The sequence below is a fragment of the Pelmatolapia mariae genome, linkage group LG6, assembly GCF_036321145.2.
Source record: "Pelmatolapia mariae isolate MD_Pm_ZW linkage group LG6, Pm_UMD_F_2, whole genome shotgun sequence".
NCBI lineage: Eukaryota > Metazoa > Chordata > Actinopteri > Cichliformes > Cichlidae > Pelmatolapia > Pelmatolapia mariae.
Genome location: NC_086232.1, coordinates 33,740,740 through 33,767,652, shown reverse-complemented (window position 1 = coordinate 33,767,652; position 26,913 = coordinate 33,740,740). Strand labels below are relative to the sequence as shown.

At 40.5% G+C, this 26,913-nt stretch overlaps 1 pseudogene; it reads right to left on the bottom strand.

Annotated features, from left to right (window-relative positions):
* Positions 1-1,072: 1,072 nt before the first annotated feature.
* On the bottom strand, positions 1,073-25,789 carry LOC134629773 (complement C3-like; annotated as a pseudogene).
* Positions 25,790-26,913: the final 1,124 nt, after the last annotated feature.

Sequence of the window (26,913 nt, the reverse complement as noted above, 5' to 3'; positions counted from 1 at the left end):
TCTGTGTTCCCTCCATTCTTTGTTGGAGTTGTCTCTGAGTTTAGTCTGTGGATTTCCTGTTTTTTCGCTTCCTCTGTCTCGTTAGGTCTAATTTCTCCCGGCTGTGTTCCCACCTGTTCCTCGTTCCCTGCATGTGTATTTATAGGGTGTGTCCCCCAGTGTTCAGCATTGTGTCGTACCCTCAACTTGTGTGTTTCTTTTTTCCGTGCTCCCAGTCTCTCGTCTTTAGGTTTTACTAGTGTTTTGTTATTAGCTTTGTGTTTTCAGTTTAGCTCTGTTCTATTTTATTTATGTTTGGAGTTTCTGCCACAGTGCAATAAAGCTGCCTCTTTAAGGCTACGTTCACACTGCAGGTCTTAATGCTCAATTCCGATTTTTTGATCAAATCCGATTTTTTTGTCTGCTTGTTCACACTACAAATAAAATGCGACAGCAAACGCGCTCTAGTGTGAACCCTCAAAGCAGCCTGCATGCGCAAAAGAAGACATCACACACAACGCGCTCTCTTTAGACCCAGAGCAAACAATATTGTTTGACTGATGGCCCTTAATATAAAGACTTGACGTTTCCCAATTTTTGCTTTAAGTTATTTTGTTATTTACATAATAATGTAAATAACCTAATAATTATCCTTATTGCTGTTTTAGAGAGGAGCGGTGCTTCAAAGGATAGTTGCAGATTTCTGTCAGAATCTGCAGATTATACAGTACAAATAAAATGTTCACATTTCTCCAACATTGTCTTCCCAACAGTTTCACTGACATCTACGCTGGATGGCCAGGAAGCGTTCGCGATGTCTTCTTGGGCGCTTCTCCGGAGCTGATAATTGGCATCTGTCTTGTGTCAGTGACGTAAAAGACGGATTTAATGCGAATTGACCATTCAAACAGCAGTCGCTTTCTAAAACATCAGATATGTATCGAATTCAGTACCACATACGAAAGTGACCCAGATCGGATTTGAAAATATCGAATTTGTGCCGTTCACACTGTCATACCATGATCGGATATGGGTCGCATAGGGTCAAAAAAATCGGATTTGATGCGCTTTCGCCTGCAGTGTGAACGTAGCCTTAGTTCACTGTGAGTCCAGCGTTTGGGTCCTCTTCTCCTGCCTGCACACAGCACACCATGACAGTATAGTTTTTTTCTTTTTTTAAAATAAATGCAAAATGTTTTTTTTGCTGCAGTTATACTAAATGCCCTTATTCATTATAACTTAACACAAATGTCAAATTTCCCATTATTTCTTGTTGTGCTTGTCATGCTTTAATAAAATTGATTAGTACAGTAACTACACAGTTACTACAGTAACCATGTCAACAAAAGACACACACAGTCATTAGCATAAATTTCAATTATCACAGAGTAATGATGTAAACGTTTTGTAATATCACTCTCAGTTTTGCAGAAAAATGTAATGAAACATATTTTCATAATTTGAAAATGTTTTATTTTCTTTAGTTTTACTATGCAATGCATCCAAAGACTGAATATTGATTGACCATCAACTCCAAGCCCAAGCAGCGATCCCAGTATTTATCAGTCTGACACTCATCTGCTGTAGGCCAGTATTCAACCCAGGTTCTCTCATCAATCCTGTACTTAAACCTGAAGAATTGAAAAAGAAATAGTTAGCCTTTATGTGACCAACTATCCGCAAATTTGGAATGAACAACTGTGACACATATACACAGTACACACAGAACTCTGAAAAGACATATGTTCAAACATCCACCATTCATATGCCCAGTCATGCAAACAATATACTTACGTCATCTTGTCATCTCGGTAAATATCTTTATCTGAGCCCATGATAAGGTAGGTTTTGTCTTTTTCCAGACCTAAAGCTTCTCTGCAGTGCTGATAACTGAGAAATATGCAATGTTTATTCAATGGATTAGCATCAAGATTACCTGTAATGAAGATATGACAGTTGAGAGCAGTGATTTATGAGCGATTAAATGTGTTGCTCAAGTTGCAGTTAAAGACAGCACTGCTGATTTCTTAAATATTCCTGGTTGAATAATCATTATATCATATCAAAATTTGGCAACACTAGCTCCACTGCTAGCAAATTGTGCTAACTGCCATTTGCTAGCAGCATAAATGCAAGTAGTAGTTTTCTAAAATGCCTGATTTATTCTTTAAATCACCAAAATTTGGCAGCTATCAAAGAAAGAGCAATGAAAAAAATGTAAATTACAAAATTAAAAAAATGTCACTTCCACCCTTTGCCATAGAAACAAATTTGAAATTTAAAGAAAGGCGAGTACTTGCCTTCTTTGATGGTGTCCAGTACTTGGACTTTGTGACTGTCTGTGGATACCTCTTCTATAAACTCTGCCACGTGCACTTTGTATGCTATGGACAGACAAGGTTTAGATTTCAGCTTTCTGTTTTACTATATCCTGTTAAATAAACCTTAATGCAGCCATATATATTTGTTTTTCTGTTTGTTTGCGGGGGGGGGGTTACCAAAGTCTACTTTGTGGGCCTCTGTACTCTCACAAATCTTAGCTTGGCGTTGATCATTGGTGATGTTTTCCTTTTGCATACTGCAGTTCTCTGGAAGTACAAAATCGGGACAGGTTAAAAATATAAAGCTGTTGAGTACATGTTTTGATCTGTGGATGCAGCTATGTCAAAAACTCAATGTAATAAATATATCATTAATAATTTACTTTAAGCTCTGACAGGTGAGTGCTGTCTCTCACGTAAACTTTTGATGATTTAGTGTATATCGAAATTTAAAGCAATTTGTTTGCAAAAATATGTGTCATTTAGATTTTAGAAATGTAGATTTGTCCATACACCTAAAGCCACAGAGAACATAGTTAATCATGAAAAATAATGTTTTCACATGAGCCTTTACCAAAACAGCAGTGCTGTTCCTGTAATCGCCATTTAAACCTTGACTGGGAAAAAGCTAGGAAACATGATGTAGGGTCCTTCATCAAACCACCTGATCAACAAACTCTGACATGAAGAGAGAACTTTGTAGCTGCTCCATCTTCCATCCAAATCTACTAGAAGTTGTGAATTTAGCATTGAGGACAATCTCTACTGTGATTATCACTGAAACAAACCGGCTGATTTATACCACGGCAACAATTATTGTTGAGATGGTTTACTACAAGATAAACAGCCAACAGAAAATTGTAGTTTATTACCCTGTGTGTACTCTCAGTGAAGGGGAATAATATGAGAACAGCCTGAAAGAACATATGAAAAAAGGACTAACCCAAACAACAATACTCAGTGGCTACCAGATCTAACATCAGACAAAAGCAGCCCCTCAGAACAGGATCCAGTAACCATCACAGTGGAATCCCGTGGGACTTCCAGATACAGACGGACAAACTGGTGATGGCTAGCCAACCAGTCATAGTAGTGGTGGACAAGCAGAGGAAGAGGGCCGTAGTGACAGATGTTAGCTATACCGAGTGATGGCAACATCAGGAACAAGGAACATGAGCTAGAGAAGTACCAAGGGCTGAGAAAAACAAGAACTCAAGAAGATGTGAAGGGTGAAGGCAACAGTGGTCCCAGTCGTAATCAGAGGACTTGGTGCAGTGACCCCCAAGCTGGGGAAGCGGCTATAGCAGATCCTAGGAACAAGATTTGACATCTCTGTCCAGAAGAGAGCAGTCTGCAAAGCAGGACACTCAAGCTCCCAGGCCTCTGGTAGAGGACCCAAGCTTAAAGGATAACGTTAGCCAAAAATAAATTCATATATATGTCTGTGTGTGTGTGTGTGTGTGTTTACCTCTAAGACATGTGTAAGAAAAGTGCTGTAGTTTTCCAGCTCCCATCTGTGCATTGTAATATTTTACACAACGTGTTTCTACAATGGAAAACAAAAGATATTTGAAAATTACTTTGTGCCAACTAGAGTAGACATAAAAATGCAGATTAAATCAATCAAATTCATTTGCATAGGGTATGCCTTGTTATCAACTCAGATCGACTGTGAACAACCAAGAAAATCTTAACTCTAACAAAGGCAGCATTTTTCTGAGACTCACGTTGGGTGCGGGTGGGTTGTAAGACGCCCACCCGCATTTCCTGTTTGATCCTAAAAGCAATTTCCTCTGGTTGTGTGTGAGAAACCTGTGAAGTGAAATACAAAGAAGAAAAAAAGTAAGAAAAACAGAATCAAAAAGGGAAAAAGGGGATAAGAAGAAAAATCGGTGTGAGTCACCAACCTTGTCCAAGTAAATGATGACTGAGCCTCTTTCTGACAGGGCTTTATAGATCTCATATTTTGATATGGTGCGGCCATGTCCTCTAGACAACTAGAGACACACATAAAGTCAAGTTTTTAAACAGTAAGAGGTATTGTTTTTCTTAACTGCATAGCTCTGCTTAATATGGGTATCACTTCTTACTAAATCCAAGTCTCTTGTTTCAACAGCAAAGCCAAATGGTAAGCCAATATCCAAGATTGACATGCTTGCGTCACGATCCCTGTTCTTATACCTTTAGAGAAGAACACTTATTAAAAAAAATTTAACCAAAAGACAAAACAAAACGAAAAAAACTACATTAAGTCAGTACTATTTTTACACTGGCAGGAGTGTAGTGTATATGGTACTTACATAACATCTATTCTGAGTCTGTATGTGTCATTTGTATTTGTTTCCTCTGGAACAAAAAAGCAAAAGAAAAAAAACGAGTACATAAACAAATAAATGAAACTGATGCAAACAGGCTTAATGAAAAAAAAAGATAAATAAAAACAAAGCAATGAAGGACATCAAATTACCTGGGATGAGTTCTACTGAGAGGGTAAAATCCTGACAGTCACTCTTGTGTTCTTTGGGCTTAGAGTAATACCTTGATACCAACTGTTGCATAGAAAAAAAGTGTAATTTTATATTGTGTGATAAACGAATGGTTTGGTAAAACTGCTCTTTTAAAAGCCTTGATATAGGAACCTAAAAATAATATTAAAATCACAGTCATATTACTTTATTAAACTTTATTAAATTATGTTGCAGCACCCAGACAGTTGATTCTGTTCATCTGTACTTAGCATTTTCAATGGGAGAAACATTTAGTCACTTATCCAAGTGACTTCTTCAATCTCAGCTGACTGGAGGTTTCCCAAACTTATAAACAGTGCATTTGCATAATGACTTAAACTAGCACCGTTGACTAACAATTGGCCCAGACGTCAGTTTCATGACCAATAATATGCAAACTGTCATGACCATTGATCAATGACCATTAGTGCCATTCACAGAGAGTTGCGGAATAGCTGCAATCACAGCATTGTAAGATGGTGAAAGATGTACCCTTAGCCCCCCTCCTCGATTCAGAGATCTTTTCTTTTTCACGTAAATGTAACTTAGTGTTAGGGGCATGCAGGTGCAAGCAAAGTGTGGAAGTTGTGGTCACAGCATAATGCAGCTGTTTCTTTCCTGGATACAGTTTGCACTTTACCATTGCACTCTCATCCTTTTGTGCCAAAAAAATTATGTTGATACCCACGCTGTAAACTGCCCTACTGTCTTCCTCCTCAGACAACTGAAATCAGCTGATTGTAGCACAAGTGCGAGAATCGATAAGCAGGATCAATAGGCAACTGGACTAACAATACCAAGGAATTCGACTACTAGGAACCGGTTCTTGTAGAGAATAGTTTCTCGATTGCTATCCCTATGTAGAATGCAGACAGAGTTCAAAGAGCAAACACACTTGGTCAGTGCTGAGAGAGCAAAAACACTTACTAACTAAACTAAAGTAAACTAAACTAAGCTAAACTAAATAATAAAATATTTCAAATTTACAAAATATGACAAAATAACTCTAGTAAATACAAATAGCTCTGATATATATAAATATTGCAGCATATTACACAGAATTATACTGAATTAAATATAGTATTAATAATAACACATGACTTACTGTCACTGTTGCTTCTCCTGTTCCTCTAGCAGTCACTGTGACATTCTGGTTTATATCATTAACCTGTTGGGATTAATATGCACAAACACACACAAATGGGAAAAGGATTATAAAACAGAGATAAGCTCATCCGGGTCCAACCCAATCTGGAGGCGAAAAATATTCATGCCTCGCCACTAAATTTATATTGAATTTTATCTCATCAGTTCAATCTGTTAGGAAAAATCTGAAAAAGCCCTAAGTGCTTCTGTGTGGTGACATGAATTTATAAAGGATACTGAACACAAAACAAATGTTTTTTGAGGTGGACAGAGTGACACATTAGCAGGACTGGGATTCTCATAAAACAAATCAAATAACTAAATATCTTGTAACAGTTCACAATTTTTTTAACTGCTGTGTTATTGGAGTCCAAAAATATATTATATTTATCACACAAACAAGAAATCTTATAAACTTATAAAGCGGCGTTTATCACGACCGGGGACTTTAATAAGGGTAACCTGAAGAAAGTCTCACAAAAACTACACCAACACATCCATTTCAGCACTCGTGGAGACCGGCTTCTTGACCACTGCTACACCTCTTTCCGGGATGCATACAAAGCCCTCCCCCGCGCCCCATTCGGCCAATCAGATCACCGCTCCATCCTGCTCCTGCCCGCCTACAGGCAGAAGCTGAAACAGGAAGCTCCAACCCTGAGGGCGGTGCACCGTTGGTCGGACCAATCGGAGTCTACGCTGCGGGACTGTTTTGATCACGCGGACTGGGAAATGTTTCACGTGGCTGCTAAAGACATTGATGAGTACACAGACTCAGTCTGCGGATTTATCAGAAAATGCGTGGAAGATGTCGTCCCATCCAGAACAGTTAAATCCTTCCCAAATCAAAGACCCTGGATTAACGGAGATGTTCGCACAGCACTGGCGGCACGGAGCACCGCTTTTGCCTCCGCGAACACATTGGACTACAAACACGCACATTACCAACTCCGGAAGACGATCAAAGCAGCCAAACGTGAGTACAGGGACAAGGTGGAGCAACATTTTGACAACCCTCGGAGTATGTGGCAGGGACTAAACACGATCACAGACTTTAGAGGGAAAACCAGCACACCGCAGACCACGGCCTCTCTGTGTGAGGATCTAAACGTTTTCTACGCTAGATTCGACACAGCGAACACCACGAGACCGGACAGTGTGCGCACCGCGGATGACGTCAGTGCGCACACTGTGTCTGAGGAGGATGTGCGGAAGTGCTTCAGGAGGGTGAACGCACGCAAAGCTACTGGTCCGGAAGGGATTCCCGGCCGCGTCCTCAAGTCATGCGCGGCTCAGCTGGCTGGAGTGTTTACACACATCTTCAACCTTTCCCTCTCTCTGTCTGTAGTCCCAGCCTGCTTCAAAATGGCCACCATCGTCCCTGTACCCAAATCCTCCACCATCTCCTCATTGAACGACTGGCGACCCGTAGCCCTGACCCCCATCGTGAGCAAATGCTTCGAGAAGCTGGTCAGGGACTTCATCTGCTCTGCACTACCCGACTCACTGGACCCTCTACAGTTCACATACCGCCACAACAGGTCCACTGATGATGCCATAGCCGTGACACTCCATGCTGCCCTGTCACACCTGGAGAAGAGAGACACGTATGTGAGAATGCTGTTTGTAGATTACAGCTCAGCATTCAACACCATCGTTCCCTCGAAGCTGGACAGGAAACTGCAGGATCTAGGACTGAGCAGCTCCCTCGGCAGCTGGATCCTTAACTTCCTGTCTGACAGACGCCAAGTGGTCAGACTGGGCAGCACCACCTCATCCCCCATCACACTGAACACTGGTGCTCCACAGGGGTGTGTACTGAGCCCTCTCCTGTACTCACTCTACACCTACGACTGCACGGCCACTAGAAACTCCAACATCATTGTGAAGTTTGCGGACGACACTACAGTGGTGGGTCTTATTACCAACGGTGATGAGACGGCCTACAGGGAGGAGGTCAGCGCCCTGACCCACTGGTGTCAAGACAACCATCTCACCCTCAACGTCGCAAAGACAAAGGAGTTGATAGTGGACTTCCGGAGGTGCAGAGGAGTACACACCCCCATCACCATCAACGGCGCCGCTGTGGAGAGAGTGAGCAGCTTCCGCTTCCTTGGTGTACATCTGGCTGAGGATCTTACGTGGTCAGTACACATAAACAAAACAGTGAAGAAGGCGCAGCAGCGCCTCTTCTTTCTCAGGAGACTGAAAAGATTCGGCATGAGCCCCCGCATCCTCAGGACCTTCTATCACTGTGCCATTGAGAGCATCCTCACTGGATGCTTCACCACCTGGTACGGCAACAGCACCGCTCACAACCGCAAAGCTCTCCAGAGAGTAGTGCGGTGTGCTGAACGGATAATTGGAGGTGAGCTTCCCTCCCTCCAAGACATCTACAGGAAGCGGTGCCTGAGGAAAGCGGGGAGGATCATCAAGGACTCCAGTCACCCCAGCCATAAACTGTTCAGACTACTTCCATCAGGAAGGAGGTTCTGCAGCATCCGGTCCCGTACCAGCAGACTGAGAGACAGCTTTTTCCATCAGGCCATCAGACTGCTGAACACTTCATAGACACCTCACCCTCACTACTGGAACTTCAACATTATGCACTCCATACTGTATATAAATACCACTGTTTTGCACATACCAACCTCTGTATATTTTATATATCTTATTTTATTGTTTACTTTATTTCATTTGTAAAACATGTATATACATACTATATACACACTCAAACACACACACGTAGAAAAACATATTTAGTATACACATTCAGTAATGTATATACTTTTACATATTGTACATATATTTATTACTTTTTAGATTAGCCATTTTTATATTTTGCTTGTTTTACATTATTGTATTTTGCACAACTCTGTTGCTTGTGAAGCTCGCACACAAGATTTTCACTCACATGTACTGTACCAGTGTACCTGCACATGTGATGTGACAATAAAAGTGATTTGATTTGATTTGATTATAGAGAGGAAGAGGGTATACAGCTTAGTTTCATGTATTTGCCCATAAAATATATCGCCAGTGCAAAATCAGAAATTCAAGCTGCATGTGCAAAATACTGTGTATGAATTCATGGATGTTTGTGGGTGCCTCACCAGGTGCTACTTGGGGAGAAGTAAATGCAGCAAAAGACCCATCATTTTTACGATAGGCCAACTCGTTTGTGTAACCTTGATGAAGCAATAAAAAAATAAATAAAACGATCTTTTAATTACTGCTAGTCAACGTGTCTCTGACTCTTATCTATTAGAAGCAAATTTGAGGAGCTCTGTGTGTTTATTGAAAGAATTTATGTACATCTGTGAGAGCCTACCGGTTTTTATATACTGGAGGGCTTCCTTACGTTTCTCAAAGCCCACAGTTTCCCACTGGTTGGTTTTGTCCAAATACAAGGTTGCAATAACAGGCAGGGTCATTGACATCATGTTTAACTCTCCAGAGCCTGAAGGTTGTATGATTAGAGTACCCATTGAGTTGCCGCCAATGGCATTCTCCACCAGCTTAGATACTTGTTCTCTCCCTGCATGCATAGATTAAAAATATGAGTTAAACAAACATGCAAAGGTTCACAACAACCATTAAGGTAGTCAGCTCCCAACGAAAACAATAATGTATATCAGTGGAAGGTTTTGGGGTGATAGAGTTAGTGAATGACATAAACTGAACATATATAAAATATTTCTCACCTGTCACAAAGATCTGTGTGCTAGTAGGTGTGTTTGGAACCAAAATGTTCCTAGGGATACCACTGCTGATAACTTCGTTCTGTACACCATCTAAAGAGAAAAAAATGTCAATGTTGGGAGATCAGTTATTAAGTGAAAAATCAGGGACTGACTTAATAATCAAAAAGCTCACTTTGTAGCTTTTTAGTGGATAAACTCACTTTGTCCTTTCTTAGCAGGATCTAAAGTTATGATCTGTGCATGTTTAACCAGTACACCTTCAGGCTGGAAAATAGACACATCATTCTTTTCGGGAAATTTCTGTTCTCAGGTTTTGTTTCTGTCTTGTATTTCGAGCTCCTTTTGTTCTGTGTCTCTGTGCCTGCCTTGGTCCCACATCTTTGTGTTCCCTCCCTGTTGCCATGTCTTGTGTTAAGTTCGTGTCTGTGCATACCTGTTGTATTTACCTGTTGAAAGTCCTTGTCTTATGTCAGTGCGTTCAATTTACATTTCCCCTGTCTCATCAGCTCTGATTTCTCCCAGCTGTGTTGCCCTCCTATATCCCATTCCCTGATTGCCCCGGTGAGTATATAAGCCCTGTGTTTTCTCCTGCTTGTTGCTGGTCTGTCTGTGTTGTCGCCTCATGTCTCCATGTGTTTCTGCCATATGTAGGATTCAGGTCAGTTTTGTTAGTTTTCTCAGTTTAGGTTTCTTTTAGTTTCTCTGTATGCCATTCTCCATTCCCCCTGTATCCTGTTCACCTCACTAAATTAAGCTCACTCTCTGCATCTATGTCAGTGCTTGCATTTGGGTCCTTACCACAACCCCACACGTCTGCCGTCACAGCCGTGACAATTATTATTTTAAATAGTTTAATACACCCATTAAGCCCAGTTTGCATGTCTTTTGTATGGAAGGTTACCCCTACAACAGATAGTCACTATAAAATTATGCAATGTGAACCAGAAAGCTGCAGAGTAAGGGGCTACAATGAAATGAGTAAACACCATTAGCAGAATGTAATTATACCAACAAAGTTATGGGTGTTTATAACCCATATGCACAGAATAACTATTACAGCCATCATCAAAATTGGTATAAAGCCAAAGCCCTTTTCAAAACCACAGTATTTTTGACCTGCCATTTTATGAACTTTAGAAGGCTTCAGAGGAGGATGCAACTATGCCTTAGCATGCTTGTATGTCTATTGTCTTAAATAGCCTCCAGCTGCTGCATTTGTAAATTCCTTTCCATTTCTCCCAAATGAACATAGTGGGAAAAATTCTGATGATATACCAGGAATGATGATAACCATTGTGTTTAGAAATGAAATATAGCTAAAGTGTATTTTATATTTTTGCCTCAGTTTTGACACTTTGGCACACTCTCCATTTCCCCGTACTCATATTTTGAATAAATTCCATTTTCCAAAATGGACACAAAAAATTTGTAATGTTTTGACTAATACCATTATTGTTTATTCGTTTCATAATTTCTTCACAAAATATCACTATATTCATTACAGTGATATTCTTTTGGCACTAATAATGATGTAGTGAAAGCACTAATCAACACAGAAGGTTAACCTACAAAATTATCAGTCTGATGTTTGGTCTGGGATTGAGCCCATTCCCATTCATCCCACACATCAACAAACAATAACCTTCAAATTGTTATTTTAACAGTTTTGGGAGACCTGTTCATATTCAGATTACAAAAAATATATTGGTTTTATTAATAGGGAACTGATAGCGAACATATTTTGTGACTAATAGCAAACATTGGTTCTCTTACCACCACCCGCAGCATCTTCATGACTCCATCATTGAGATATGAACCCTTAACAGCTGCTTTAACCTCAATGCGCCATTCTCCCTCCTTCATGGGAATAATGACAAAGAGGACAGATCGTGTGGTCTCGGACCCAACAGTGACCTCCTGGCGATACCTACCACGTTTGGAAGCTGAACTGCACACATGCTCCTCCTCAGTCAAATTGACGTGTACCTTTAAAAAACAACAACAGAGATGGAAAAGAGACCAAGTCAAATTCAAATTTTAAGGACATATTGATCCTATGAAGTTCTCAAATGCTGATGATTTGTTAAGCATTCCTTTCACTTTTGTCATTTCAGTTACCGCTTATTTATAGAAAACTAATTTAATAGACTCAACATAAAAACGGATTGTGCTCTTCAATTTTAGTTGATGATAACCCAAATATAAAAATCCAGCCTTATTTGAGGAAATATAATGATCCCAGTAAATAAAAAGGATTTTAAGGACAACACGAAAAAGCAAATAATAAACTGCACAAGATGACACGTATGAACGTCACAATGTTTAAGTCCAGTAATTACTGTGGTTCTGTACTTACAGTGATTCGATCAGGGCTGTAGTTGTGGAGGATTGCTTTAATTTCTATCTGCTCTCCACGGACAGTAGAATAAGGCAGCCTGAGATCAATGAAGAAATCCTTCTTAACAATGACCTCAAATGGATCACCCACACAGATTCCTTAAAGAAAATATGTAGAAAATAATGAAACCAAAAAAAAAAGAAAAAAGTAAAGGGAATGGAAGGCAAAAAAAAAAAGCAAAGCCATATTTTTGCCACCAAGTCCTCACCGTTAGTTCTTGACAGACTGATGCCGATGAACTGCCAGGTTGTGATTGAATCACTGAAGTAAAAGAATTTCACAAATGATGTGGTGTCACTGAAACACAGAAAAGTGTTAGCTTAAGACTAACTTATCAGTTCATTTGCATGTGTTTGAGAGTTACATATGACTCACCAGTTAGGTGTGTTTCTAGGGCAAGGAGGCAATTTGATATCAGACCACAGCCAACTTTCAGGGAACTTGTTGTAAGAAACAATTTCATTGCTGTCTATGAAACTATTATCTTCTTCCTCATCTGGATTTTGAAAAAAAAAAAAAACCTGATAAATATGATATGACTTTGTGAATTTTATGACAAATAGCATGACTATAGATAACCACCTACCATTTCGTTTCCATCTCTTACTGTGAGCAAGTTTGAAGTCTTCCTCCCTCTTCTCTGCTCGAAGGGTTTCCACTGCCTTGCAGCAGTGCAGGAAAGCATCACGGCAGCCTTGAGAATTGACAATGTCGTCACTGCATGCCTCACAGGTGTATGAAAGGGGGGTTTCCTTCATGCCATCCAGACAACACTCAGATTCTACTGGGTCTGTATAATTTTTTACTGAAAACAGAGATGGTTGTGGAAGAAAGTATAAGAACTGAGATTCACTGTAAAGTTACAAATATTTAAAAAATACATGTTTATAAAAAAAATTACTGTAATGAAGTCAGAAGCATTATATAAAGATTTTTTTTGCTTTGTCTTTTTACTAATCCATAGTCTGGCAAAGGTAAAAAAAAAAATTATGTGTGTGAAATTATGAATTAATATGTGGTTATTTGTGTAGGGCTGGGATACTTACATAAGCTGCTTCTGACATCCATTATAGCAGCATTGCGTTTCCTCCTGTTAACAGTGTGGCATTTAAGTTCTGTAAAATGCAACACAGATGAGATCTACCATAACAAGAATTTTGTCACAAAACAGAGTAAAAAAAAGTGATATTTAAATATTTATCAACAGCAATAGACTCAAGAGTAAAATGTTTTAACATGTCTAAGGAGCTTGGAAAGAAAAGCGTCTGGACTTTTCACCTCTCATCTGAGAAGCTTCTTCAGTTCTAGAGTCAAACGGTGAAGAGTCTCAGATTTAAGCCTTGGGCCCCTCTACCCAATCACATGAGCCGAGGTGTGAAAACGGGTGTAGGTCACAATCAGCCAAGGTTTCGGGTGAGCTCATTGTGAAACCTAGCCCCACCCTGTCATGTGATTTCCTGAGGTCAAATGGCCCAGGATGTGAGTGTGCGTTAAGTCCAGACACTTTTCTTTCGATGCTCCTTTGACTACGATGACCTGAATGACTAAGAACCTTCACCGACAATGTTTTAACATGTTTCAACTAATGATATATTTGTGATGATTAGGAAACACCATCATCATGATTGGGTACAGCATTGAAACAAAAGAAAAGTTTATTTATAAAGGAAAAGTACATTTGCAACCCCATTAAACAATAAGAAAAGAGTGGGGTATTCTATTGAATGAAATATTGTCACCTTGCCTGTATGCAGTCCCAGAACCAGCGCTAGTCTCAAACAATAGCCCAGCATCAAAGAAGACACCCATACTGTCCTTTCCTCCACCAGGTGTGCAGCCTGTGTCAGATTCCTCTACTGTCTCCCACAGCTGCAGGTTAGAAATACAAATGTATATTTTGTACCAGTAGGACTTGGAGGACTTGGATACATCCAAAACATCCCAAATCAAATAGGTGTTGTCCTTTCCAACTGTCACCAAAGCGTTAGCTCATAGGGGTTCATATGATTGTTGGGGTTTTCTCTGGTTTTTGTATTATTGTAGAGTCTTTACCTTGCAAATTAAAGCACCTTGAGACAATCTGTTGTTTTTACTGGGGAGAGAAACTCTTCTGCAGCTCAGAGGCAGACAACCACTTTGGATAATAATAAATGAATGAATCATCCTTCTCTCCAAAGAAAAGGTGCAAAGAAACGTAATTCAAAGTGACATTCTGAAACCTGTAGGTCAGCTAAAGCAGACTTTTTGTTTTTTGAGAACCACAATATGTCCATGTTCTCTAGTGAAGGCTGCTTAAGACTGCAGCTCCACCACGTCTCTCTGCTAGGGAGAGTCCCACAGCTCTGGAAAACCTCTTGTGTTGTACCAGTGCCAAAGACTTCATGCCCCAAGGACCTCAACAGCTATAGGCTGGTGGCTCTGACATCCCACCTGATGAAGACCCTGGAGCGGCTGGTCCTGGCTCAGCTTCGGCGCCTGTGAGCTCATCACTGGACCTACTTCAGTTTGCCTACCAGCCTTGCATTGGAGAGGATGATACCGTCATTCACCTCATGCATCGTTCCCTCTCTCACCTGGAGACCCCTGGGAGCACTGTGAGAATCATGTTCTTTGATTTCTCCAGTGCCTTCAACATCATTCTTCCCCCAGTCCTGAAGGACAAGTTGGAGAACTCAGGAGTGGACCATCACCTCACTACATGGATTCTGGACTACCTCACTGACCGACCACAGTATGTGAGAACTCAGGGCTGTGTGTCGGACAGGGTCGTCTGCAGTACGGGGGCCCCACAGGGAACGGTTCTGGCTCCGTTCCTCTTCACCATCTACACTGCAGACTTCTCCCACAACTCCACCAAGTGCTTCCTGCAGAAGTTTTCTGACGACTCTGCAATAGTCGGCCTCATCACTGATGGGGACGACAGGGAGTACAGAGAACTGACCCATGGTTTTGTGGACTGGTGCCAGCAGAACTACCTCCAGATCAACACTAGTAAAACCAAGGAGCTGGTGGTAGACTTCCGCAGGCACAAACATCCTCCACTGCAACCACTAAACATCCAAGGTATGGACATTGAGACTGTGGACAGCTACAGGTACCTTGGTGTTCATCTGAACAATAAACTGGACTGGACTCATAATTCAGACGCCCTCTACAGGAAAGGGCAGAGCAGGCTGTACCTGCTGCGGAGGCTCAGGTCTTTTGGGGTGAAGGGCCCACTCCTGAAGACCTTCTATGACTCTGTGGTGGTCTCAGCCATCTTTTATGGTGTGGTCTGCTGGGGCGGCAACTTCTCTGCTGGGGACAGGAAGAGACTGAACAGGCTGATCAGAAGGGCCAGCTCTGTTCTAGGATGCCCTCTGGACACAGTAAAGGTGGTGAGTGACAGGAGAATGGTGGCTAAGCTGTCATCCCTGTTGGACAACATCTCTCACCCCATGCAGGAGACTCTGACAGCACTGAGCAGCTCCTTCAGTGGCAGGCTGCGGCACCCACGATGTGGGACGGAGAAATTTCGCAGGTCTTTCCTCCCTACTGCTGAAGGATAACCCATGGAGTCTCCATGTCATATTTGAAATACATAAATCAATATGAAATCCAATATCTGCAACCTGTTTACTGTAGCTTTTAAAATTATAAAAATATAAAAAGCAAAAAAAAACAAAATAAAATAAATATAAATAATCGAGAAATGACCTTTTTCTGTGTCAGGCGGTGCTTGTTGTTTAGGGCGTAGACACCTTTGTCAAGTGCAACCAGTCCCACTGTGGCCTCCGGATTTCCTGTGACTTTTAAACGAAACGTCCTGCGAGGCTCATAGGCTGGAGAAGGTTGTGTGAATTCAAGTTTCAGCTAAGTGAGTGTGACATGCAGATTTGTATATGTTAAAAAATAAGTACTACTGTAGAAATGAGTAACATTTGTGCATATTATATGTCCACATTCACTCTTTCACAGCTCTTGAGTCTCTTACAGTGCCCATGCAGGTGTCTTTTACATCCACCCAAACAGAGTCTGATACCACTTCATTTGAACTTGTGTGGTAGTAGGCTATGATGCGGAATGATGGCAGCATTTCTTTGGTGATTGGTTGTATCAGGGAAATCAGTACTTGGCCTCTTGTCTCATAACGGCCATATTTCACTAGCTGACCTCTGCTTTGGATCTGAGGAAACAGATTTACACATTAATACCTAACACCTTAATCACAAATGTATGTGATGACCAGCTGTTGGACCAAAACATAAATAGCTACACATGTGCAAAAATAAATAAATACATCTCTTACCAGATATGTGATATCATGATTTTGATTTGGCTGCTTGTTGAGAAAGAGGTAGATTCTTAGGTTGTCTCCTAATTCCTTCTCAGGTGCATCCACACCTGCAAATTATTTTTATTAGTGATAAATTAGTGCTCCAATCTGAAAAGATCTTTTGGTGCATGTTTCAAACAGTACATTCTTACTTCGACCTATAACTACCATCTTTATTCTTTAGCTTTACCCAGTGTTTCTTCAGGATCTTCCTCACCTATGTGGATAAAAGTCCCAGTCTTGCTGCTGTATGGTCTAGCTGTCATCTCTGCTCTTGCTTGTCTATCAGGTGAAACCATAGGATTATCCGTCATTGCCTGTAATTAAAGGCACACACATATAAACCATGCTAAGAAAAAAAGAGGAAGTAAATGATAATTAAATAATTTCATCCAATGTTATTGTAACAAGGGGTGCAAAAAATCTTTATCACTTGAGGTCAGTATATGTGTGAGCAAGGGTTAAGGTTATAATGAGCGATTAAATCTGATACGCACTTTAATGAAAAGCAAGTTTCATGTGAAACAGTCTGAAGATCCTTCCAGCTGATGCCACAGAGACAGCTGAGTTACTTCATCTTCCTGTTTAAATTTATCTTTTTCACTTTTTCCTCCCTTTTGTGTGTCCATGCATTCAGATGAGAGTGAAATTGCAGGTGCACTACTCAGTATGTAGTGTCATGGGTTGTCAGTCTTCGCCGGTCGACCTGCTTTTTTTTGTTATGTCGTGTGTGGTTTGCTGTTTCGCTGTATGTGTGTGTGCCCAATGTGCTGGTTCTCAGGGAACACCAGGCCTGTGGAGTTCCCGGGCTGAGGCCAGCCACACCTGATTGCAATCACCACCATTCACCTGCTGACAATGATCTTTGTCGGCAGTCTGCTATTTAACAGTGAGGCTGGACTTCGATCAACACTGGATCGTTGAGTGACTCAGTCAACCCCAGCTCGCGGAAACTGAAACCTGTCTCAGTCCAGAAAACGTTTACTAAATCGCTATGTCTTGTTTTTTCAGGTTACCACAGGAGGAGTATTGGAGGGAGTGAGCACTGCTGTAAATAACTTGTTTTGGATTATTCTTGCACCATTGATTGGGAGGAGAGTACTGCATGGGATTTGGGAGTTTTAGCACAGAGGAAATTGCACTGTTTGGAACACAGAATAAACAGCGTGAAGCAAACAAACACTGTAAATAAATTCACTGCTGCTAACCAGGAAAGTATTGTGTTTGGGTCCTTTTCCTGACTAAAAATTACATGAAGTTACCAGTCATGAAGAGGAGCAAATGCTTTTTTAATAGACAGTATACAAGAAGAGGCGTTTCTCAACAAATATTAGCATCGTAAATCATTATAAAGGTATAAGGGCTGTATTTTCCATGGAGAAAAAATGTTGTGTAATAAGTTCACTCTGAGAAATGGAGAAACATGTCAATAATAGAGGACAGGTGAAAACGAAAAGTAAATAACATGTATTAATTGAAAGCTTACTTTTACTTAAATGCAACATCAAACAGCTTCACTCAGTTTTAAATAATTTCCTAATTTTGATTTTTCCAGCCTTCCCTTTTTTGTGATAACTTTGATTATACTGAATCACCATCTGAAACTGAAATGACATTACTACCATGTGACTTTGTATATTTATCGACATTCATGCAAAGTTTCATTAAGACTGTTAAGGTGAAGATACAGTGTACATACAGACATACATACATACATATGCTATGATAATTATAGTGAGACTATTTTTATTGCTGTGTTTTCTTTTCTTTTTAAATTCTAAACCTTTGACACTTACAGTGATTCTCAGCTCGGCTCCATTGTCCCTTGTATTGATTGTAAGCCATGCCATGCCATGCCATTAGCAGCTGTGAGTCCCCTGACTGCACCAGGATTAATCACTACTGGAATGTTTGCTGCTGGAGTTTCATCAGGATTTAAAACTTCAACCTAACATCAAAAAAAGAAATTAAATCAAAACACTTGGTGAAAGAATAATAATTTCTGCAAACAGCGCAAAGTGTATACTACAAATTCTGATTTGGATTCTATATAGGAACTAATGATGCATCAACATTATGTTTTTAAAGAGTGATATGATGTCAAGCTATGTAAATTTAAATTAGTGCTTTACCTTAACATCAAAGGCCATTCCTGGCTTGAAATATTTTGGAGTTCTTTTAAAGTTAATCATATAGGGCGATGTGACAATCTGGATACCTCTCAGTTCGGCCTCCACCATTTCACTACCTGTTACAAGATGCAAGAAGATAATTATATGCACAGATAAACTGATTAGAATACATATGTATTTCAACTACATGTTTTTCACAACACAAAGGTACAAATCTAATACAAGAACAAAACCCCAAAAAGACATATGAAACATTCTGAACAGGCTTAAAAAGACAGGCTTTCTTTCTTACCACTTTCTGTCAGCACACTGACAGATACAAATATGGCGCCCCCTACAAGGCTGTTGATGTCATTCTCAACTTTTATTATGTCCTCCCTCCTCAGTGCCACCTCTCCTTCACCACTTCTAATCTAATTCAGCAACACAAAGATGTGTGTGTAAAAATATGTCATACAGTTATAGCACAATAATACAGTTTGTGAATAGTAGGAGGTAGTTAAACTCTTATGTCAGGATCACTTTACATGCTACATCTTTAATATAAATATAGGCTCACCGGCACTTTTGAAGAGAGTCTGGAAAGCTCTGCTCTCTTTGTCCTTTTCTAACCCCAAATACCACATAGGCTGTTCCATCCATCTCTTTACCAAACAGATAGCTTAAACCACAGAATAAACACTTCAGAATGAGAATTCACAAGCTGTATCAACAAAGGATCACATAATTTCTACTTAAGCCTTTAAATCCACAAAACAATTACATACGTAGCTTTGATTCTGACAGTGAAACCTCTGCTGTTCACGTAAAAGAATTGTGTTAATGGTGTCAGTTTCACCTCAAAACTGGAAAGAACTGCAAGATGAAAATATTTTTTGTGTCAAGTTCAAATTGCTATTTGTATTGCACATTTAAAAACAGTAAAGAAATTTCATGCAGGTACTGTACAGATAACAGGATGCTCACCATACTCTTTAACCTCAAATTCTGCAGAATACTTTTGCTGTGGGTTGCTGTGGAATTTTGCCACCACTTTCCACAGTCCAGTACTAGACATACAAATGCACAGACATTTTAATAATCAATAGTTCAAGTATTCATAAAACAGAAGGCAAAAAACTAATAAGACTGCAGACCATAATCTACAAAAAAGATCTAATGTGTATTACTTTACAGAAAGAAACATCTACAAGAACAAAGATTTCTATGTTTTTTAGGAAAATTTTCTTTTATATTTGTATTTCACATCCCTGCCTTGCTATATCTTTTGATTATGTATAGAGTTTGTTTAGATTCTCATATAAATCCAGACTACAAGGAAAATAACCCTTGTATGTTTTCATAAAACAAATTAAACTGCACGGTTCTACCTTTGATTTCTGTTAATATAACTTAACATTTTAATAACCTCATTAAAATAAAATACTCACCTAACAGTTTCATCAAGATGGAAACTTCCAGAGTAGAGACCTGAATGTAAAAAGACTCGACGAAGTAGTAAAATTGTGCCTTCAGGTGTCTGGAAATAATAAAAAACATTCAAGATTTCCTTGTTATGGCTAATTGCATAATATTACTTTCAATTCTAAGCTTAAAAAGAATAGAACACTTACCACAAACTCAATGATAATGGAAGTATCAGTTTGGATTTCTTCATCCCTCTTTAGAGGCTCCATCTGAGGTGTCAGTGCAAACACCCTGAATAAAACTGATGGGAAGGCTTTGTTGCTCAAGGTGTTACACATTTACCTGATTATGTAGGTGATATACATACATATACATTTTGGGAGGAATAATTATTAAAGAAGTTAATTTTACAAACACACTGTGCGTGTGTGTGTGTGTGTGTGTTACTGTTTTGTTTCTCTAGTCGACAAGACATAATCACTTTCTAATTTGTGAGATGTAGTGATAGAATTTATTCAACACTAAATTACCATAACATCATCAGTAAAACACTGATTGAATTTCGCCTGATGTTCATTGAATGCTTAAGTAAAAATCTAGTGTGTGTTCATAATATTTTCAGACGGTAGAATTACAATGAAGACATGGTGGGTGTTGTGTTTCTCAGTCATGAGGTAGCAGTGGACTTACCTCTGCTGTTGGGTGTATAAAGGGTCTTGTCAGTCTGAATGAAGATGTAACCAGACTGGAAGGAAACCATGACGACTTTCTCCAGCAGACAGTCAGGGAACTGAGCTTGTAGGTATACATACTGCTTCACACTGGGATCTTTATTGAAGTCTCCTGCAGGGATCTGAAACCATTATGAAGAGACATTTGTCTGAAGACTTAAATGGCATCTTCAGTGATGAAGAGACTGAACTCAAGATGTATTGTTTAAGGTTATTGTTGAGTTAAAGTCAGTGATGTAGATAAATGGAAAAGTTTGTTCTACTGATGTATAGTAGTGATGTGTCAGTCGCGAACGAAATGGCTCTTGGAGCCAGATCTTTGATGTGAACGACGCAAGCCGGCTCCTTATCGCGAGCCGTGGGGATTTTTTTTCCTTTCACCCTCTCTCTCGCACTTTTTTTCCGCCGCACGCGAGCCTTGTGCTTTGCGCTTGGAAGAGGGGGGAGGGGCGGTAGTTACACTCGCAGTAGCACAGGAACAGAGCGGGAGGGAGAGAGAGAGAAAGAGAGTCAGGGACAACAACGTCACATTAGAAAGGTATAGTATTTATTTTATTTTCAGTTGTTACAGACGGGACAGACATGACTGGGGGATAGGAAAGGGAAAAAGCAAGAGAGGAAGGAAAAGAAAAACAGAAGGGAAGAGGGACAGTGAGAAAGGGCACTTACAAAGACAAAGAAAAAAAAATCTCCTGGATCACCTGTTGAGAGAAAAGGAATAGAAAACAAGCAAAAAAAACAAAGCAACATACTAAACACAACACCATCACGTTAATCTAGCTAAGTGTAAACAGCAGTAAATACTAAATATTGAATGTTGTTATGCAGCACGCATAACACAATGTGCTTTGAAGTAGCAGCCAAGAAAGGTGTAGTTTATGTCTACGAACAGTGAACACCCGTGTGCACACCTGTGTGGATCAGCGCGCTTGTATTCAAAAGGTTTCCCCATGTAACGGTCTGCTAGAGGGTGTGGAGGGCCATAGCCCCGTCCCCCAGGGCATGAAGCAGGCATGGAGGAGATCCAGGCTCCAGACATCCAGAGGCCCCAGAGTGCGAGAGCCCAAGAAGTACCACCGGAGGGGCATCCGTGCCACCCTCCTGGGAAGGGCTGAGGAGATCCCCAGACTAGGGGTCACCCAGTAGCCACAGAGCAGAAGCCAGAGGGGGCTGCACTGGCGTGCCCGCCGGCTCTGCCGGCAGCCAGCTGTGCCAGAGTGAACCGAGCCGCAGGCCCAGAGGCCGGAGGCCCGAGGGCCCCCTTTGCCCCGGAAGAGGCCTGACCGAGCTACAGGCGCCAGGCCCCGCCAAGTAGCCACCGGGAGTGAGCTGGTGCATACCTGAGCGCCCAGCCCCGGACACCAAGAACCACCAATGCACCGACCCCTGAGGGCATCAGTTACCGGCAGGGAGTGTGGTGAGGGGAGATAGGCCTCCACACTTTGGAGGGCCTGGGTGTTCCCAGAGAGGTGGAGTCTAAGACCCGACCTGACATATAGACACAGACAAACAGGCACACACAGACACAAACATGCATTCCCACCCTCATGCACACATATACAAACACTCAGCACTCACCCAACGTAAGGATAGACATAAATGGACATGTACACACAATCACACTCCCCAAACATACTCTATACCCCAGATCCAGGTACCCTCGCCCCCAGAGGGGGAAACGGCACCCAGATCCAAGAGATGTTACCCTTTCCCCCGGGGTGGAGGCAAGCAGACCGCCCCAGGCTCCACAGCAGCAGGGAGGCCAATCGGACAGCCGACACCTCCTCCCAGTCCCCCGCCCCGATGGCTAGTAGAGAACGGGGGTGTGTGAAGACCCCATACTGCCCTCCTCCCGCTCATGTGTAGTGTTGCTGCGTGTTGTTCTAAAGTGCATTTAAAACAAGGGAGGGCATGGTGCTGCTGCCAGAGAGCAGCAGGTGTTAGCACGGCCCCTCCCGAGAACCCTCAGTGTCTACATGGATTTAAAATTGAGAGGTGGGCACCGGTGCCAGAGGTAGGGTTGAATACACAGACCGTCCACTGGACGCCGTTAACGTGGTCACCCTCAAGACCCTGAATATATGTGTGTGTGTTATGGGAGTGTGAGTAATGTGGATGTCTAAGTTGTGGAATAAAATTGAGGCACAAGTGGCCAGAAGGGGACAGGGGGGGGGGGATGCCTAAATAAATAATAACAACAAAGGTTGATCAAATGGACCAATACGGCAATGCCATGATGATCCATTTGGCAAAATAAATCCATTGGGTATCCTTGTTGGTCTTCAGACAACAATTCTGACGGCTAAAGAACCAAATGGGACAGGCAAAAAAAAAAGAAGAAAAAAAAAGAAAGGTATAGTAATCATCCACAACTATTTTCAGTTGCGGATGATAAAGGATTCAGAAAGTTTATTCATGCAGGCCCATATGACAGAGAATGTACATCTTCTTTTTTGTTTTCATATTTTAATTTATATTTAATTGTGTTGTGGTTTGCAGTGTTTTGTGTTGTTTCACTTTAAATTTGTTTAAAAGAAAAAAAGGCTGAAAATTTAAATAGTTAAAAGTTGAACTGTGAATAGTTGGTTTTTGTATTATATGATTTATTTATTACATTTTATGTGGAGTGAATAAATAAAAGTATATTTACGGTGGCCCCTAGAGACAAAGCACGTACAAACTCCAAAACACGTACAAACTCCAAAACACGTACAAACTCCAAAACACGTACAAAACACAACAGAAGTGCTCCAGGATGCTAGGCGCAGTGTTGAGCTTTTGTTACCTAGTGGCTACACAAGCCAGCAAGTACCAACGACCGGATTTGGTGTGTGGTAGTAACAGGTAAATGAACTTTTTTTTTTAATTATTTGAATATATATGAGTGCTTGTGTATAAATACACAAACCATACACATATGCTTTCAATTGTGTAATTTAAGTGATCTAGGTAGCTCTGTTTTGGAAGTTTGTACGTGCTTTTTGGAGTTTGTACGTGCTTTCTCTCTAGGGGCCACCATAAATATTTATATATAAACATATATAAATAAAACCACTTGTTTTTACATTAGTAATTCCTTTTGTGCATAATTTTATATTATTGTTAATAATAAATTAATTAAAGCAACAAAACAACCTGAAGAGCCGGTTCGGAGCCGAAAGAGCCGGCTCTTTTTAGTGAGCCGAGCCGAAAGAGCCGGTTCTCTAAAAAGAGCCGGAAATCCCATCACTAATGTATAGACAGGAAGAAATTATTTTAGGACTCTAATAAGTTCTATACTGTTTTATAGCCCTCTCTGCTGTAGACTTAAAAGGGTATGAGGCATAGTTACACTAACCCTAGTGTTACCCTAGTGTTAGCCTCCTGACTGATGCTAACAAATGCTAAATTTAGCATCTGATTTGGGCTGCTACAGTAAAGACATATAGCTAGCTGACCAGCATAGGCTGGTCAAGGAGGTCCAATATTCCGATTCCAAGGGGTTTATCCCAACAGGTACTTCAGAAACTGGATTTTAGATTCAGTGGTGAGGAGACTCACCTGGCTCTAACTGCTTTTTCCTAGATGTTAATCCTGTTACTCTCTGATGAAACACTTCCCCGAGTAGCCTTGCAGCTCATAAGCCAGGTGATCTCTCTCTCTTTGACACAGTACATTTTCCACATTTAAAGTAAGCAAGTATTTTCTTACCTTTATTTTCCCGAACTGCTGGAAGTTATTTACTCTGCTCAGGGTCACAATTGTTTTTGCAAGCAATTTGATTTTGGTTGGATGGTTCATCACATTGATATCAACTCTAATATCTCCTCCAGTGCACTCTTGACACTCCACAAAGATGTTTTCTGCGGCTCCCACCCGGAAAACGTTGGGAGCAGACATCACTTTCCTGCAGAGCAGTGGTAATAGAGAAAGATGTTTAAAGTAGTAGTATCTTTTAAGTGGTTGTGTGTGTGTGTGTGTGTGTGTGTGTGTGTGATGTATGAAGGCTTTAAGTACTTGTTAAGTATTTCCCAGCCCTTTTCCCTATGAGCCTTTAAACCACTAAATCTGTGATTTTTATGGTCCTGACGAAGTGGAAATAGCTAGTATACAGTAAGAAAATAAAATAAAGGAAACTACTTGTCTTTAATCATCTTGTAACATATTTGTGTTTTAGATGGGAATTATCCTTCATAAGGTTGACAAGCACTGTCTTAATGCTTTTTTGCTAAAACTCACATTTAAAAAATACTTTATATTTAAATGTTGCATCTTGAAATCAGTTTTTCAATTAACTCTTTGAATACCACCAATGACCACACTAGCGAGTTATATATTACAATGTTGTATTATTTCGTTTTCTTTTTTTTTAATCCATTGTGGTTTAGTTAAGGTCTAGTTAATACGGCTTTGAAGATACACTTTTACCATTTTTACACCTCTCCTCTTTCATTTTGTTCTTTATGATAATGAAAGTTCAGTTCCCTCCAGTTTATGACTGTTTGCTGACAAAAAGCAGCAGTGACAGCATAGAGCTGACCTATTTAAACTAAAAATCTGTCCTGTAATTTTACTGTTAAATTCAGACTGGTTTTAAGCATTGTGCTGGACTTCAAACACAATGAGTGATGAATTGATTATCTTGATTAAGGTCCAGAACTAGGTCAGTTAATCTTTTCACCATGCCTCTGGAGTTTGTTTGTCTTGTCTGAGGTAATGTGCCATTGTGCAAACTGAACAAAGTTTAGTAAACTTCTTGGCATCATTTTAAATACAGATTACATTGACTTATCTTACATTGGCTGCAGCTTTTCATTACACAAGTTACAAATAAAATATAGTTAGCAATAAAGGTAGATTGACCAAGGTTTCATTAATATGTCCAATTTTTTCTTCATCCACAAACCTTCAAATACCAACTATGAGCCCTTAAAGAATGTGAATCTATACATGCAATAATATATAAACGCAAAAAGAAAATATAATCCAACATTTTGCATGGATCCACAATAATAACACTGACCAAAACTGCTTTATTTTTCGTGAATTAATTCAAACTCACTGGGAATGTGTAAAAGTACAGCAAGTCTACTTACAACGGAGCTCCATCAGCCACAGAGGTCAGGGAAGCAACGGCCAGAGAGGCCAGTAGCAGCAGAGTCCTCCTCATTATCCTGATCCTTTTCTGCTACTAAAGTAAACTGTGGCCCTGCAGCAGTCTCCTCTAATCCACTAACATCCCTCCTCCTGCACTCTTACACACTTTTTTCCATCATCTTCTCAAACACACACACAGACAGGATTTCCCAGCGGCAGTTGAGAAACAGTTTAGCCCTGATAATGATCTCTTCCCTGAAGAAACAGGTGAACTGTCACAGCCATCAAAACGGGTAGGACTCAAACACAGGACTCTGGCAAGTTGATTTACACAACAAAGTTCACAAGGGCTAAGGCAAAGGTTTCCTATCAGTGAAGTCCAGGCTCTGAACAGACAGGAAATTCCACAGTTTCTCACCTTCATAGAGTCTTTCACAGAAAGCATGATCTCTCTCTCTCTCTCCCTCTCTCTCTCCAGTCTCCAGGCTTTTTCTGCACAACAGGTAAGTAACTCACAGGATGAAGGCAGAATCAAAACAAACAAGGGAGCCAGCTTCACTAACTGTTGTCAGTTCAACAATCCAGCACGACTGAATACAATCCACTGCAGTAGTAGCAAGAGAAGACAAGCTTGCAAACAGCTAAACTCATTACTAATTCATTAGTATTACCTCATTATTACTCATTACATAACTGAAGTGCAGGAAAACAGGAAATGTCTTGCCCCTAAAGCACAGGGGCCACCAGTCTTCTGCATGAGTCATTCTTACACCCATCCAGTGCCCTCTGGTGCCAAAACAAATCAGAATATATCACTACAGCTAACATTATCAAACAGCTTCCCTATTTATGAGTTTAGGACAATGATTCCATGTAACCTGTGAATTTGTTTGGGATTATGTGCAACTTTTCAATTGCATTATTCAAAAAACAATAAAAAAGAAACACAAATTGCTCCAGTGACTTGTGCTAGTGTTAGCAATCCCTATTTTCCTGAAATTCCATTATGCACATGATAAAATTAATCTAAAAATGAATCATGTGAGTTGATATATCGGTTCTGTGCTTGTACATTGGCGTTTTCCCAGGTCATTGAAAGTTTGTGTCAGTAATTAGGTCCTGACTGTCATTTGTGGCAGTCAGAGTACCCAGCTGTTTTGGAGTCACTGTGTGGAGTGCTGAAGAGTGATCCAACCA